This window comes from Topomyia yanbarensis, chromosome 2 (genome assembly GCF_030247195.1).
Source record: "Topomyia yanbarensis strain Yona2022 chromosome 2, ASM3024719v1, whole genome shotgun sequence".
In the NCBI taxonomy this organism is placed as follows: domain Eukaryota; kingdom Metazoa; phylum Arthropoda; class Insecta; order Diptera; family Culicidae; genus Topomyia; species Topomyia yanbarensis.
In genome coordinates this window covers 93,257,117-93,270,766 of record NC_080671.1, presented here as the reverse complement: position 1 = coordinate 93,270,766, position 13,650 = coordinate 93,257,117, and the positions used below count along the sequence as shown (strand labels likewise).

The window sequence follows — 13,650 nt, the reverse complement described above, 5'->3', positions numbered from 1 at the left end:
AGGAGGGGGAGATTCTGAAATATTGTAATTAGAAAATGCTATAATATAATGATCATGTTGGATATTTTTTCGAGAGTTATCCTACTGGACCTGTAGAGGGTTTCGGAAGGCGTCCTCGTCAGAATCACTAACTACAATTGCAGACGAGACGGGAAATGTGACTAATTAAAACACTGCTTAAGGTCAATTGCAACGGGCCGTGTGATATTCATTGTACGGTTATGTACGAATGTGTGCGGGCGTATGGACTTCATGATCGCATGTATCATCACGAAGGGATTGAGCGTTTGTACGCCAACGTGCTAAATCGTGTGGGCGATTGCATGTCGCGTGTCCTAGCATGTATGTAACTTCGCGTGTATAAATTCGATTTTGTGTGTCCATTCGCATATTCGCGTGTATTGGATGATCGCACGCGGACCGTGAATCTTATACTAAATTTTCGGTGTACAGTTCAGAGTGAGAGTGAGCTCTTCCATATTACTAGAGTTCCTGATCATGTCACCATGGAACGTGTTTTCTAGTGAATAAAAGCGTCACTTTTTATTGGTCCAATTGAAGCATTGGACCTAGGCTGCTAGGACCGAGAGTAGGGGCTACCGGACGTAACCGATCCATGATCGCGCGAACACGCGCGAGCGTTTGTAGGTTTGCTCATGAGACCACGTTGGTAAATTTATAAGTGCTAGACCGTTCACTTAGTCATGCTGTTTGTGCGATCGCGGGCGCAGGTGTGCGTGGATGATGGCTCGAGTGTTTGAATGTTAACGTGTTCGCATGTATTCTTGAACGATCATGCTGACCATGAATCTGATGCCTAGTTTTAGTGTATGGTTCAAATACTAGAAGAGAGTATGTTTTCCCGCATAACTAGAGTTCCCGGTCATGCCGCCATGGAACGTGTTGTCTAGTGAATATGAGCGTCAGTTTTTTTCGACCCACTGAAAGCATGGACCAAGGCTACCCAGACTGAAGGTATAGATTTCCTAACGGGACCGATGCATTATTGCGCAAACATAGGCGTTTGTAGGTTCCCGTTTGTGTTATCGCGAAAGCCTCGAGCGTTTGTATGTTTGGAATGTGAGAGATTGTTAGTGTATATGAGAAAATATGTAATTAATTATGTTAGTGAGTGTTAGTATGAATCTTATTTAAGATATAGCAATAAAAAGAAACATAGCCTGCCGAATCAATGAAAAAAGGTACAAATAGATTAATTAGAAATGTATAAATTGACCGATATTATTATTGGAATGTATACGAGTAGTGAAAAAGCAAACTAAGAAGTATATGAAAAAACAATGACAAATAATAAAGGAGCCCATGTAACATGCAATCAAACTACTTGCACTCATCTGAATTCCATCAAATGATATTTATTTACCATTAACGACAATTGTTTCTTTTGGAACTTTATCATTCGATGCTGACCGGGATTAAACGATTTGTGTGCGTCGATAAATTAATCGTCCGTAATTTATCCAATCCGATCTACCCGAACGAATCAACTCGAATGCGCGAATTGAACACCGGAAAAAGGTGACCAAAGCATCATTGGAAGGATTAGCCACTATTCTATCATATACGCCAGTTCTGCATGCATTGCCAGACCCAATTGTCACAAATACTCAAACGAACACATACGACTAGAACATAACAATTGCACACGAGTACTCCAAGTATTACTACACTAACACTATTTGGCTTCTATTTTTACATTTCTTTAATTAGCCTGTGAACGATGACGAAGTCGAGCGATAAATCGACACATAATGACCCCCACTGCGAGCCGTGTCCACCAACACTGCCATCAAGCCATCGAACAATGTCTGCAAACATGATCCACAGTAGAATTCAATCCACGTCGACCCGCCAGTGTACACAAGCTAATGGTTGATCGTTAGTTTGGGCTGGTGCAAAGTATGAAAAAACTCAAAAACATAAAAAGATCCCAAAGCCCTCTCGGTCTCTTCGATGCACCACTACTGAGGATTAATGCAATTACCATCTTAAAGCAATTGTCTGTCAGAAGTTCTTTAAAACTGGAAATATGCTTGATGATGTTTGCAATACCGTCAAACCCATCAAGTTAGGAAAGAGTTTGAAGGAAAAAAAATGCATTTTAATTTCTATAACAAAAAATTTCAATTCACAGAAAAACGAAAATTAATTCTGCAGTATATCCTGGGCATACTGCTTACCTCTGAGTATGTGGATGTATGGAGAACCATTTCCGATTTACCTTTTTCTGTTTGTTTACCTTTCCGTCTGCCTCCTCTCTCGTTCAGGTGTACGTCCATGTCGTCTTCGTTAGAGCAGCTTTGGTTTTCACTATTGGAGGTTTGATGCATTTTGTGTTTCCAAGTGATTGAGCTATAACCGTTTTATTTTTTGTTTATTACTAGGCCGGATGGTTATATATAGGGGGCCATGCACTAATTACGTAAGGCTTTTATAGAACTTATCAACCTCCGCCTCCCCCATACCCACACCCACCCCCCCCCCCCCGGATAAGAGTTCGTAAGATTTTGGTGAACTCCCCCTCCCCCCTATGTAAGATCTTATCATGATTTTCGTAATTTAAAAAGCATATAGGCAATTCATTAAATAGAAAGATAGCGAAAACGATACTTAAAGAATTATTACAAGAAAATTAATGACAAAATTCAACTGTAATCATCAGCAGTAATTTTATTAGCATCTTAATTTTGCCCAGTAGAAATTTCAGAATAACTGCTGGGAGATATTCAGAAACTCCAATTTGGTCCTTATAGTCTGCTTCGCTATATTCGGAAATAGTTCCTTGTGATGTAAAACCTCTTCTGGTGGGAATTAATTCTGAGTTCCAACTGTGATGCTTATCGTACGCGTAGCTCCGAAGAAAATTCGTGGAAGGCTATCTACGAATTTTCTTGAAGTCAAATACAGTTCACACTCTGCAAATATTCAGTCTACAAGATCTATGAGAAAACCGCATGACAGAACATTTTCCGGCTACCTTCAGGAATCGAAAATTTGAAAAAGGATGTTAGCCTAATAACACGGTATCAACACTTCCTAACTTGTAAGGCATATGACTCCAGTTCCTGAACAGAGAAATGTACCATAAAGAGTCAAGAAATTGCTGTAACTGCTCCAACACTATCGACAATTAAGTCGCTCCTCACGCTGCCAACAATCAACAATATTCCATAACTAATTTAGGAATCATATCCAGCCAGAAAATACTTTAATTCGAGGTCCGCCCTTCCTTGACCATGATGTACAATATATACTCGTTTTGTGTAATATACATGTTCATGGCAGAAATAAGAAATAGTACCCTTTTCTTATGAAAACAATATTTTCTTTATTGATTTCATTTTTCATTCTTGTTTTATGATATTACGTAAGAAAGGACAAACCCTCCCTCCCCCTTAGATAAGAATTCGTAAGATATTTTGAAACTCCCCCTCCCCCCATATTCCCTTACATAATTAGTGTATGGGCCCTAGCCACATTTGGGACCGTTCATAAACCACGTAGACCGAAATTTGAAAATTTTTAACCCCCCCTCCCCCCTAGTAGACCTTAGTAGACTTTTACCAACCCCCCCCCCCCCACGTCAAAAGTCTACGTAGACTTTTAATTTTTTTTTTATTCGCAGGAAATGTGAATTTAGCAAGAAGCACATTATAATGTTCAATTAAAAATTAGCGTTCAGATTTATTTCAAGCTTTTTGAATATTAAAGAAAGGTTTCTCACATTGGTTTTTTGTCTATGATTGATCAAATCAATTAATACCGATTCAAGGTGCTTTTTACCGTTTGTGTAGCGGAATACTTCTTTTCAAGGTTAGTCACTCAAATATATGTAAAAAGATATATTGCTATAACTAGCTTAAATTTTGGCCGAAGTGCGACCTACACCAACAATGCAGAATTGCTAAACACCTTTTGAGCCTCACTGGTGCATTCAAAATTGTTAAATTATAAGAAACAATTACAAATTAATACTGTCAATGTGTACTATCATCTAGACTAAAATAATAAACCAAACATGCACACAAATTTCACTTTTCGTGAACAAATTTCAATATTTCTAATATAATAAGTTAATCTAAATTGCCTTATTTGATTAAGGGAACGAAGCTATTGAAATCTTCCCAAAAATATTTATATTTCTTATGTAATTAATAGCCGTATCACCTTAGAGTATTATGGCAAAGTATCAAAGTTTAACTCCGAATATTTTCGAAGATAAATATAGTAGAGCCGGTTTGCACGGAGTTGCATAGGGTCAAGACGTAAAATTTAACGGGTGTTTGAAGATTTTGAAATCAGTGTAAATGATTTCAAGAGAATCTGATTAACTCGAGTAAACACTTTGTTGTAGAATTTTAACTACACTACTGCTTTAACCACCGAAATTAATAAATAAAAAATAAAAAAAATAATCTACTTATTGTTAGAAATCGGGTGTTTTGTTGTTACAATGCTTAACCTTGACCATTTTTTAACTTATGGTTCATGCATTTAACCCTCCGGAAGTCGCGCTTATGGCCCACTGAACGAGCAGCTGCTGGTGTCCTAAGACGATTTCGCTAGGTTTTCAGAGCAGCGTGCACTCAGTGCACTAGCGCGACTTCCGGAAGGTTAATGGTCCATGCATGTCTGCTAACTAGGGGTGTCTCAGATGATTTCACAGATATCAAAATATACGCAAGAAACAACAACGTGAGAGGTTATCCAAAAAAAATCGTGGGTTCTAGGTTGAGTGGTCGCTTAACGAGTAGTTACCTCAATAGTGTACTAGCTTTGAAGTTTCTACATAAATACTGAATAGACCGATATTTTGAATACAACTCTCTTTAGATCCCATTCATAATTAGTAATACGAGAATAACAAAAAATAAAAGTCTACGTAGACTTTTTCAAAGACCCCCCCTCCCCCCTCGTAGACAAACGTAGACTTTTGCCAGACCCCCCCGTCCCCCCTATGAGTCTACGTGGTTTATGAACGGCCCCTATACGGAACTTATATACACTAGACAATAGAATATATATACACTAATACTCTCGGAGAGACATAATTGGAAACTCCAGTGAAATCTCCCTGCATCTGAGCCGTATACTCCAAATTTAGCATCAGAACGACGGTCGGCAAACACCAAAAAAATGAACTGGTTACGGAACTTGCGTTTCGACTTCATCCCATCAGAATCCGGCACTAACTTAGTGACAGGACTAAGCACCGGATTGACACTAGCTCCAAAAAACGAAAACACTATTTGTATTTCTGATCGAACCCCTAGTCCTGTGTGATGTCCTGCAAGAAAAAAGAGTTCTGATTTATTCTTATCAGCATTCTCAGAACGATAAAACATTTTGCACATTATAAAGCTTTTCTATTATTTTATATAGTGGATGGGGTGGTTCTAAATTTAAAAAAAACGGAAAATTACGTTAGCAGCCTTTCCAAAAATCGAATTAAATCACATTTTAAAAAACTTTGTCGAAGACACTCAATCTTGCACTTTTCATTTCACAAGAAATTTATCAAAAAAATGGGTGTTTCTTACAAAGTGCTTTTATTTATGTAACTTTCGCAGTTTTGGTTTTTCGTTAAGATGACTTTAGAAATACTATTTGATACTTTGAAGCTGAACAGTTTGTCTCAATATTCTGATCTAAATTCTTTTGTTGGAAAGTTTTAAATACTTTTCACTATAAATAAACTATTTTTAGAGTTAATATTACAAGATATAAACATATCGTCTTTGTTTGTCATTTTTTGGCGAAGTAAACTTCAATGTGTGATATTTCATACGATAGTATTCAAAGTTATGTGTCCTAATCGAAGAAAAAGTTATTTTTTTAATTTAAAAGTTCTCATAACTTTTTTTCGAGAGTTGTCCTACTGGAGCTGTAGAGCTAGGTTCTCGGTAGGGCTCCCTGTCAGAATCACGTACTTTGCAGACGAGACAGGTAAACACTGCTTTAGGCCAATTGTAGCGGACCGTGATTCTGAATGTGATATTCATTGTGCGGTTCAGGTATGTGCGGGCGCAGAGACTCGCGATCGCGTGTATCATCGCGAAGAGCTCGAGCATTTGTACGTTAACGTGTTCGATCGCGTGTGCGTTTGTATGTCGCGTGTGCTAACGTGTATGTAACTTCGCATGTATAAATTCTATTTTATAACCGTGTGCCTTTCGCATATTCGCGTGTGTTCTAGAATGATCGCACGCGGACCGTGAATCTGATACTTAATTTTTCGTGTACGCTTCAGATTCTAATAGAGAGTGGGTTCCCTTATATCGCTAGTGTTCCCGGTCATGTCGCCATGAGACATGTTGTCTAATAGGTATGAGCGTATTTTCTTAATTGATCCAGCTGAAGGCATGGACCTAGGCTTCTAGGATCAAGGATAGACTTCCGGACGTGACCGATTCGTGATCGCGTGCGTGAGGGCATTTTTGTAGGCTCCTGCTTGAGATCGCGTTTGAGAATGTGTGAGTATAAGGACGTTCACTATCACCATCCTTGCTGACCCAGCTGAAGGTGGGTATAGAAAGGCAGTATAGGACTTGAAAAGAAGAAATAAAAGACAATATATGAGAGTCGTAGTAGATTAGACAGGTACAAGATACAGCTGAAGTTATGATCATCACATGAAAAATATACATTAGTACTTCAAACACTACTAATACTTGAATAGCCAACCACCACAAATAGCAGATCCTTTCTCAATTATTTATTTGGTATTGGTTGATTGTTGGTTGTGAGATGGTAAATAGAGGAAAGGTATATTATATTTATTATTATATTTCCTGATTATACATCATATTAACATGATTTAATCTGTTCCACAATATTCCGCCACGTCACTCGGTCAGTTGCTACTTGTCTCCAACCTCTCAGGTGTCCGATACTCGCCAGGTTCTGCTCCACTTGGACCAGTCACTGGGAACGCTGCGCTCCTCTCCGTCTTGTACCTGCCGGGTTAGAGGTAAAAACCAACTTGGTGGGGTTGTTGTCCGGCATCCTCACAACATGCCCCGCCCACCGTACCCTTCCAGCTTGAGCTACTTTCCGGATGCTTGGCTCACCATAGAGTTGCGCAAGTTCGTGGTTCATCCTTCTCCTAATCACGCCATCCTCCTGCACACCACCGAAGATCGTTCTCAGCACCCTTCTTTCGAAGACTTCGAGTGCTTGCAGATCCTCCTCGAGCATTGTCCACGTTTCGTGCCCGTAGAGAACCACCGGTCTAATCAGTGTGTTGTACATGGCGCATTTCGTGCGGTGGTGAAGCTTCCTGGATCTCAAAGTTTTGTGGAGCCCATAGTAAGCACGACTTCCAGAAATAATACGCCTTCTGATCTCCCGGCTGGTGTTATTGTCCGCAGTCACCAATGAGCCTAGATAGATGAACTCGTCAACCACCTCGAACCCGTCGCCGTCGATCGTAATACTACTGCCCAAGCCTTCCCTATCGCGATCAATTCCGCCAGCCAGCTCGTACTTCGTCTTAGACAAATTTATCTTCAGTCCTATTCGTGCTGCTTCGCGCTTCAGTCGGGTATACAGATCTGCTACCGTCTCCTTGTTTCTACCGATTATGTCCACATCGTCAGCGAAGCACACGAACTGTCCGGACCTCGTGAAAATCGTGCCCCGCATGTTGAACCTCGCTCTTCGCATTACACCTTCCAGCGCTATATTGAACAGCAGACAGGACAACCCATCGCCTTGTCTTAGTCCCCTGCGTGTTTCAAACGGACCCGAGAGGCCGCCCAAAATTTTGACACAACACCTTACACCATCCATCGTAGCCTTAATCAGTCTTGTTAGCTTCCCAGGGAAGCCGTTCTCGTTCATCATTTTCCATAGCTCTACACGGTCCACCGTGTCAATTGCGGCTTTAAAGTCGATGAACAGGTGATGTGTCGGGACCTGGTATTCACGGCATTTTTGGAGGATTTGCCGAAAAGATTTGGTCGTTTGTTGATCTGCCGTTGATGAAACCGGCCTGATAACTCCCGACAAATCCATTTACCAGCGGTGATATGCGCCGGAACAGAATCTGGGATAGCACTTTGTAAGCGGCATTTGTCACTGTGATCGCTCTGTAGTTTTCACAGTCCAATTTGTCGCCTTTCTTGTATATCGGGGTGATGACCCCTTGCTTTCACTCCTCCGGTATCTGTTCTCTGTCCCAGTTTCTCCGAATCCACCTTGAAGAGTTCCGCTACTAGACCATCCTTACCAGCTGCCTTGTTGTTCTTGAGCTATTGAATAGCCTCGTTAACTTCATTCATAGTGGGCGCCGGTACATCCCCGTCGACTGCGACACAGACATAATCGTCATCCTCGAACGCCCAATTGTCCGCCTGCGCACCATTCAGATGTTCATTGTAGTACTGCCTCCACCTTTCGACCACCTCACGTTCGTCCGTCAAGATGCCACCTTCCTTGTCTCTACACATTTCGGCCCGCGGCACAAAACCGTTGCGAGAGTCATTCAGCTTCTTGAAGAACGCCCGCATTTCCTGAGAGCGATACAGCAGCTCCATCTCTTTTCTCTCAGACTCTTCCAGGCGACGCTTTTTTTTCCTGAAAAAGACGAGTCTGCTGTTTTCGCTGCCGTCGATATGACTCCACATTCTGACGAGTGGCTTGAAGCAATAACGCTGCGCGTGCTGCATTCTTCCCGTCCAATATCTCTTGGCACTCGCCATCGAACCAATCATTCCGTCGACTCCTCTGTACGTATCCCAGGACGCTCTCCGCAGTGCTGCTTATGGCTGCTTTAGTCCTGGCCCAGCAGTCCTCAAGGGGAGTATCGATGAGGAAAGGTATAGAACAGAAAAAAACTCACATCAGCCCTCCCGGCCTCCTCGATACACCACTATCGAGACGAATTGTGATCAACATCTTGAAGCGGGATTTTTATATAAACCAAATCCTGAGTAGTCATAATGATTGGTGGATTATTAACATGAGAACTAATGACCCTCTAGTAGTAGAACTTAGTGCAAATAGAAACCAAAAAGAGCGAAGGTCCTTATATTTAGATAATTCTGTTGAATCTATTGTGGTTTGATGATGTTTACAATACCGTCAATCCCGTCAACCGGCGAGAGGGCTGAAAAAGTTCTCATAACTTTGAAACAAAAATAGTTTCGTAGATGAACTATATGAACCAAATTCTTCGTTCTAAAGTAATTTTCTAGTTGTCCAAGGGTTACTTTAAGTAAAATAAAAACTACAAGTTATATAAATAAAACCGTTTTTAATGGTACTAAGATTTGAATTTCTCGTGTAATGGAAATTATACAAGTAAGAGTTTGCAAGTCTTCACCAAGTTGGTCTAAAATGTGTTATTCTACTACTTCATTGAAGACAGAAAACTCTACTTCGAACCGTTAAAGAAATCAATATTAGATTTTTAAATTAGAACTAGCCTAGCTTCTATTTAAACGAAATGAAGGGCCTTGCAATGTACAAAAACTTTCCTAAACACATTATAAGGCTAAGTTGTATAGTTTTGAAAAAACAATTAAAATTATTGCTAAATTTACATCCTTAACTACTGTGCAATATACCCCTTCTGAAAATCGCTTTACCCTGTCAAAAAAAAAGGATTTATTTTACATTGTACTGTTTTCAACGATGAACCTGTTTTTGAACACTTTTAAGTTTTGACACAATATATAGAGACAAAATGCGACGGGAATGGTAACAAACTAAAATTTACCTCACCTAACTAGCTCCCTACAATAGCCTGATTCCCGTCTGGTTGAAAGCCACCATTTTACTACATTAGTTGTGCCACTTTTCAATTTAATTAGTACAATCGTTAAGTGTGAAAAATAGCTTACACATATGTTGTTCAGCAGAAAATCTCTTTTCAACGAATTTTTTTGAAGTTTCAGGAAATGAAGAACTACTACAATTTGCCAACAAAAGAACTAATAATTTACTATGATTTGCACTATTTATTTCAATGAAATTATTTTTCGAATCAGAATGATTGTACCATTTTTTTCATCGCGTTTATCCGAACTGCTTCTTCTCCCGTTGAATTTCAATATTTTAGGATGCTTACGAAGTGCTGCCTGCATAACTCCTAGTTCTATTATTTTATGTTCCGGAATCGATCTAAATCGAGGCATTGTTGACCTCCTACCATTCCAACACGTTTTAAGCGTAGTGACAGCTCTGCATTTACTCTTTTTGTAATATAATATAAAAATAAGATACCTCGAACCCTTGAAGCCGTGTCAAATAAATGAATTGAGTGAAATAAATTCAAGTACAGGAAGAATTACCGCATCAATCCAATTCCTCCAACATTCCTCCCGCGTGGTGTTTCGTTGTTCTGTGGCAAATTCAGCGGCCGCGTATCGTATTACCTGCGAACCAAGCGCCAGCAGTTTTCCTTCCTATACATACCTTTGCAAACGAAATGGATACCGATGAATAATTCCTTTAAAACATCAACACCGAGTACGCAGAAAAGCCATAAAAAAGTTCAAATTGCTTCCTAGGAAAAACAACAACACCGACCCGCATGGAAACCATTACTATAAAAACAACTTCTTCGTAGGAACGACGACGAAAGAACGGACAGACATACTTTACGTTTTGTAATAGGTACACAATGGTAGTTATCCGCTGAGACCATTTCAACACCGGATGACCCGGGACTAAAACAGGATCAGGTCACCGTTTGGGCGATTTTCGCACCAATGAACAGCGAAAGCTGCATCCAGTGACAAGAACGGGATAACGAATTTCTTATGAATTATACATTAGTTCTGCGAACTTCCAATTGGGTTCAGGGAAAATAGTGTGCTTTCCCTACGCACCCGCTCGGCCTGGTTTCCGGTGGCACAGTTTTTTGGTTCCGAAAACTTTCTTATCATAACATTATCTTTATACCGTGCTCAGCGTGGTTGTGGGTGCGTTCTTACTATTACCTTACTAAAACTTTTTTCCTAGGCAGGAATAACAAGCTAGCATTTGCAAATTCCGAAGCATTTTTTCTTTATTTTCTTTTACCTGGACGTGGTTCCGCCTCGAGTCGAAGGGGAGGATAGATGGACGGGAGAGATAAAATTGTCGTCACCGAGCGACCGATTTCGAGTATGGATTTTTCGCTTACATAACCCAGACTGGCCCCTTCTGATCCTGGATGGCTTATGGCTAACTTAGCACTGTTGGAGGAGGAGACATTGTTTGCTCAATTAATTCTAGGTTTACTGCGGCATTGGCACGGTGACCGCACTAATCGTTTTGTGGGTGGGCGGATTGGGGGGCTGAATTTGGTTGTGATAAATTATGCAAAAATATGCGTAACATCGATAGTAGATTTGCCGAGATTTGATTACCGCGATGATTTGGTGCGGTGCACAGTTGCACCTCTCCATGCAAAGTTGTGACAAAATTGTATAAATTGGCTAAAAATGGACTTTTGTCTAATTTTGAGTCACTATCATTTTTGAAAGCTTATAACTCTTTTTATTCGAATATTTTCATATAAACTCATTTGAAAGTGAAGGAATAATAGTACCTAACCGATTATTGATAACAGCAATGGTATCTAAAACTAGTAAAAATCACTCATTTTTCAACAATATGAAGTTAGTCCTGTAACAATTTTGTAAGAAAATGTACAAGCTACAGGGCGTCTCCATAAGGGCATTTTCAACAATATATCGTCGCTGTTGTGCTATCTTATGACAAACGGCATTTTGGGGTAAACTGAGTTAGATATGCTACATTACTTGTCGAAAAAATCTCTACAAAGTGGCGTTTTCAGAATTTTGACATTCTGCTTGGTTATTGAAATATAGCGAGAAACATGCTGAATTTTTTTTACTATTTTGCTTCAAATGACTGTGTCTGGGGATTGGCTCAAGTTATCTTGATATATAAGGTGTTTTTATGTGTAAAACTATCTGTGAAACACAATGGCATAATCATTTTCAAAAGAAAAATACGCAAATTGTGACAAAAATACAGTTTAAGTTTTCAACTGGAAATATAGCATATTTGGCAACACTGTAACCAAAAATAACTATTTTTTCTAGATTCCCTGACTCATTTCCTTCAAAATGCATCGCACCGGTTGTTTATAGACCAAATGAAGCCAAAGATATGAATAAAAGTTAATAATTGATGATTTTTTTCTATGAAAAATTTTCCATGCACGATTATGACACGCCATACAAATTTTGTCATCAATACACGCTTATGACACGTGTGAGTGCGACTTTTGTTTACATTTATAGTAAAAACTCGCAACATAGTCAACCGATCTTCGTAATATTTGAGAGATTAATACAGAATAGATAGAAGCATTAATTGTCTTCTTTGAATTGTTTGTACCATTTATAGGTTTCAAGATATTCAATCTCAAACTTTAAAAATCGTTTTTCTCGAAATGTGCAAAATGGCGCTTGTCATAAGATAGCACAACATCGACGATATGCGGTCAGGTGCAAAAATGCACAATCTGTATATCATGAAACTACACTAAATTCTGAGTCAAATTTTTAATAGGTGATCCATGAAAGGCCATCTCAAAAATTGTAAACTGTATAAATATAAATTACTGATATTTTTGACGTTTTGCCACACGTCGAGTCATTGTGCGGTGAGGCAAATTCGCTAGTGAAAAATGTCTGCATGTAAATAGAAATATTTGTGGAAAGTGTAAGGACTAGAATTTAATTTTGTAATCGGACTGGGTTCAGTTCGTTGCTTGAAGTTGTGGAGTACAGTATCTATGAATTCTGAAATTCTCCGTTTGTGTTATCAGTGTTTCGCAGATTTGAACGTTTGTGAAAAAATCGGCTTGTATTTTCATGATGTTTTATTCACGGTATCGTATCAAATATGTTTGATTACTTTTAAAGTCACGTAAATAAAAATAAAGTAAAAAAAGTATCAAAGATGTTTATGAAAATCATGCCGAAAACCACTATGTAAATAGTGGAAAACCAATATATCACGCACATTCTTGAGTTCTTCGAAATATGGTTCACACTATTTATAATAAGTTTCGCTGTTCATAACTTCCCAACTCAGTAATCTCTAGCTAATTAAAGGTCGTTAAAATGTAAAAAATATAATAAGTTATTATCTTTCACGACATAATATTGCATGACTTAGGGCTGACGATGGCTTGGAAAAAGTATTTTTTCATTAATATATTTTGTAATATACTTCAATTAAAATTATATTTATTTTATAATTTAACAGATAAGAATTAGCTGCCAGAAACCCTGGTTCGATCTGTCTAGTCTGGCGAGGGGGAATTTCAACGCCGCTCTTTGTTAGACTTTTGCTGCGAATGACTTGAAATTTTGGGAAAATATTCTAGCTTTAAGCATAAGCATAAAAGATTGCCCGTGGTTGCTACTCCATTATTAACCAGAATTAATTAAGATTGCAAAATATTCATTGGACTAACAAGCTTGAGAATAACACGATGATCCGCGTTGTGCAATATGCATGTTAATCCCTGCATTCTGATCAATACTGATGCCGGCAACGTCCTGGAGAACGGAAGGAAGGTTAGTCCGATACATGTTGCTGCTAGTGATCCTCTGTATCTCAACATGTATCACGGGAAGGGTAACTTTGATAGTAAGTGTG

At 39.1% G+C, this 13,650-nt stretch overlaps 1 protein-coding gene across 3 annotated transcripts in view; it reads right to left on the bottom strand.

The window, feature by feature from the left end:
• The window catches only part of LOC131678837 (mitogen-activated protein kinase 1), a 301,065-nt gene that overhangs the window by 204,497 nt on the left and 82,918 nt on the right, over positions 1-13,650 (bottom strand). The gene's annotated exons all lie outside the window — the stretch shown is intronic.